Below are 4364 nucleotides of genomic sequence, written 5' to 3' on the forward strand. Positions count from 1 at the left end.
ACGTATGTATGCATTATGCATTGTACTACATCCCTATTTATGGTTTTGTTTATCCCAAGAATGAATAAATGAAAAGAATGAAAAGAATGGAAAAGAAAGAATGAATGAAAAAATGGAATGAATAATGAAAAGAATGTATGCATTCATGCACTTTTGTATGTATTTCACGTGTGCATTCCTATTAATTTTTGTGAATTGTATTATGGACGGGTTAATGTAAAATCATATTTATCAGCCCTTTCCCCTAACATGTAAAATTTTTCAAACATATTATTAATATTTACGGGGGGGCAAAAGGAATATTCAATCTCATTATAAGGTTATGCCATAAATTTGCCTAAAGTTTGATGAATCACACTTTTTTTTTTTTTTTTTTTTTTTTTTTTTTTTTTTTTTTTTTTTTTTTTTTTACAGTTCCGAGTTCTTGTTTTCCAAGCTTTAAATAAACACCCACACGTATTCGCCAGTGGGATGGGGGAAAAAAGGGTTTTTAAACTAAAATTAAAAAATTCCCCCGGTAATATGTTTCTTGGGGTTTCTCTTCCCCCCTTTCCTTCACACGTGCAAAGGGTCGTTTTTTCTTTTCTGGCAGTCATGTGGCATTCATTTTTATGATGAAAGGTCGAAAAGTATGGCAGGTTACGTAATTCCCTCCCCAAGGAGATTGTTTTTTTTCGTTTCTTTTAAATTTCTGTCCCGTCCATTTTTTTCTATCTGTGTATTTATTACTATCTTATATTTTTTTTACCTGTGGTTCCCGTCTCTGTCTCTGTCTCTTTCTCTCTCTCTCTCCCCTCCCGTCTCTCCTTTTTCTCTCTCCTTTTTCCCCCTCTCTTCCTCATCTCCTCCCCGCTCTCTCTCCTCCCCCCTTTCTCTCCCCCTCCCTCTCCTCCCTCCCTCTCACTCTCTCTTTTTCTCTCCTCTCTCTCATCTCTTCCCCTCTCTCTCCTCTCCATCTCTCTCTCTCCTTCCCCCTCTTTCTCTCCCCTTCTCTCCTTTCTCTCTCTCTCCAAAACTCTCGTTTTCTTCCTCTCCCCTTTTCTCCTCTCTCTCCTTTTTTCGTCTCTTCTCTCTTTTCCCCGCTCTCTCCCCCCCTTTTTTTGCTCTCTCTCTCTCTTTCCTCTCTCTCTCTCTCCCTCTTTGCCCTCTCTCTCTCTCCCTCCCTCCCTCTCTCTTCTCCCTCTCTTTCCCTCCCTCTCTCTCTCTCCCTCTCTCTCTCTCCCTCTCTCTCTCTCCCTTTTCTCTCTCCCCTTTTCTCTCTCTCTCCCTTCCTCTCCTCTCTCTTTCTCCCTCCCCCTCTCTCTCCCCTCTCTCTCTCTCCCCCTCTCTCTTCCTATCTCTCTCTTCCTCTCTCTCCCCTTTTCTCTCCTCCTCCCCTCCATCTCCTCTCTCTCTCTCCCCTCTCTCTCTCTCTCTCTCTCCTCCCTCCCCTCTATCTCTCCTAATCTCTTCTCTCCCTCTCCCTCTCTCTCTCTTTTCCCCCCTCCCCTCTCTCTCTTCTCTCTCTCCCCCTCCCTTCTCCCCTCTCTCTCTCTCTCTCTCCCCCTCTCCCTCCTCTTCCCCCCCTTTCCCCCTCTCTCTCCCTCTCCCTCTCTCCTCCCCCTCCCCCTCTCCTCTCTCTCTCCCTCTCCCGGCCCCCTCTCCTCTCTCCTCTCCTCTCTCCTCTCTCTCCTCTCTCTCTCTCCCCTCTCTCTCCTCTCTCTCTCCCCCTCTCCTCTCTCTCTCTCTCTCTTCCTCCTCTCTTCCTCTCCTCCCTCTCCCACTCTCTCTCTCTCTCCCCCTCCCCTCCCCTTTCTCTCTCTCTCTCTCTCTCTCTCCGTTTCCCCCTCTCTCTCTCGTTCCTCTCTCTCCCTCTCCCTCTCTCCTTTTCTCATTTTCTCTCTCGCTCTCTCTCCTCTCTCTCTCCTCCCCGTCTCTTTTCTCTCTCTCCCCTCTCTCTCTCTCTCCCTCTCCCCCCCCCCCTTCCTCCTCTCGTTTTCTCTCTCCCCTCTCTTTTCCCCCTTCATCCAAAACTTCTTTTCTCTTCTCCCCCCCTCTCCTTCTTCAAAAAACCCCTTTCTCTTCCTTCTTTTTTTTTCCTTTCCCCCTCTCTCTCTCTCTTCTATCTCTTTTTTCTCTTTTTTTCTTTTTCTCGGCCCTTTCTTTCCCCTTTTTTCTCTCCTCTCTCTCCCTGCCCCTCTCCTCCTCCCCTCTCCTCTCTCTTTCTCCTCCCTCTCCCCTTTCCCCTCTCTCTTTTCTCTCTCCTCTCTCTCTTCTCTCTCTTCCCCCTCTCTCTCTTTTTCTCTTTTTCCCCTTTTTCTTTTTCTTTTTCTCTCTCTCTCTCTCTCTCTTCCTTTTCCTTTTTCTCTCTCTCTCTCTCTCTCACTCTCTCTTCTCTCTCTCCTTTTCCCTCTCTTCCCCTTTTTTTTCCCCTTTTTTCTTAACAATTCCAAAATCATCCTTTACTTTTCCCCCCAGCCCCTTTGGGCTCTCCTTGCTTTTTTTTTTCCCCATACTTCCTCTCTCTCTCTCTCTCTCTCTCTCTTTCACCTTTTCTTTCTTTCTTTCTCTCCCTCTCCCTTTTTTTCTTTTTTTTTCCTTCTTTTTTGCTCCTCTTTTTTCTTTTTCTCTCCTTTTCTCCTCTCCTCTTTCCCCCTTTTTTCTCTCTCTCCCTCCTTTTCCCCATCATCTCTCTCTCCCCTCTCCTTTCCTTTTCTTTATTTTTTTTCTCTCTCTCTCTTTCTTTCTCCCTTTTTTCCCCTCTCTCTCTCTTTTTCTTTTTCCCCTTCTTTTTTCTTTTCTTCTTCTTCCCCTTTTTCTTTCTCTCTTTTCTCCCCTCTCTCTCTCTCTTCCCTCCTCTCTCTCCCCTCTCTCTCTTCTCTCCCCTCTCTTTTCTCTATCTATCTAACTATCTTCTATTCTTTTATCTCTTCTCTTCTCCCCTTTTCTCTCTCTCTTTCCCCTTTTCTCTCTCCTCCTTTTGGGCTTTCCCCCTTCTCTAAAAATCCCCCCCCTCTCTTCCTTCTCTCTCCATCTCGTCTTCTCCCCTTCTCTCTCTCTCTCCCCCTTTTTCCTTTCTTTCTCTCTTTCCCTTTTTTCCCCCTCCCCCTTTCCCTTTTTTTTCTCCCCTCTTCTCTCTCTCTCCCCTCTCCTCTCTCTCTCTCTCTTCCTCTCCAAACTTTTTCTCTCCTCTTTTTCTCTCTCTCTCCTCTCTTTCTCTCTTTCTCTCTATCTATCTAAATCCCAACTATCTTCTTTTTTTTTCTTCTTCTTCTTCGCTTCTCTCTCTTTTTCTCTCCGGGCTCTCTCGTTCCCCTCTCCTCTCTCTCTCTCATCTTCCCCCTCTCTCTCTCTCCCTCTCCTTTTTTTCTTTTTTCTCTTTTTTCCTCTCTCTCTCTCTTTCCCCTCCTCTCTCTCTCTCCCCTTTTTTCTTTTTTATTTTCTTTCTTCCCCTCTTTTCCCCCTTTCTTTTCCCTTTTTCTCTTCTCTCTCTCTCTTTTCTTTTCCCCCCCTCCCCTCTCTCCTCTTTTCCCTTTCCCCTTTCCCCCCCCCTTTCTCCCCCCTCCCCCTTCGGCCTTCCTTCTCTCCTCCTTCTCCCCTCTCCCCCCCCTCTTTTCTCTCCCCTCCCCCCTCTCCTCTCTCTCTCTCCTCTTTCTCTCTTTTCTTCCCCCTTTTATCTTCTTCTTCTCCTTCTCTATCTCTCTTCTCTCTCTTCCCCCCTTTTTCCTTTTTCTCTCTCCTCTCTTTCTTCTCTCTCTCTCTCCTTTCTTCCCTTTTTCTTCCTTCTTCTCAATCTCTTTCTCTTCTCTCTTCTCTCTCCTCCTCGTTTTTCTCTCTCTCCCCTCTCTTCTCTCTCTCCTCCCCTCCTCCTCTCCTCCCCTCTCCTCTTCTCCCCCTCTCTTTTCTCTCTCTCCTTTCTTTCCTTTTCTTCACTTTCTTTCCTTTTTCTTCTTTCTTTTCCCCTCTCTCTCTCTCTTTTCTCTCTCTTCTTCCTTCTCTCTTCCTTCCACTCTCTCTCTCTTCAGTTCTCTCTTTTTCTTCTTTTTTCTTCTTTCCCCCATCTTCTATCTCTTCCCCCCTCTTCTCTTCTCTCCCCTCTCTCTCTTTCTTCTCTCTCCCTCTCTTCCCCTTTTCTTCTTTTCCCCTCCTCTTTTTCTCTCCTCTCTTTTATTTCTCCTTTTTCCCCTCTCTCTCTCCTCTCTCCTCTCTCTCTCTCTTTCCCTTTTCTTCTCTTCCCCTCCTCCTTCTTCTTCTCGTCTTCGACCTCTCTCTCTCTCTCTCCCTCTTCTCTCTCTTCTCGCCCCTCTCTTCTCCTCTATCTCTCTCTCCCTCTTCTTCTTCTATCTTATCTATCTTTATCTCTATCTCTATCTATCTATCTCTCT

Source organism: Penaeus monodon, chromosome 9 (genome assembly GCF_015228065.2).
Source record: "Penaeus monodon isolate SGIC_2016 chromosome 9, NSTDA_Pmon_1, whole genome shotgun sequence".
Taxonomy (NCBI): domain Eukaryota; kingdom Metazoa; phylum Arthropoda; class Malacostraca; order Decapoda; family Penaeidae; genus Penaeus; species Penaeus monodon.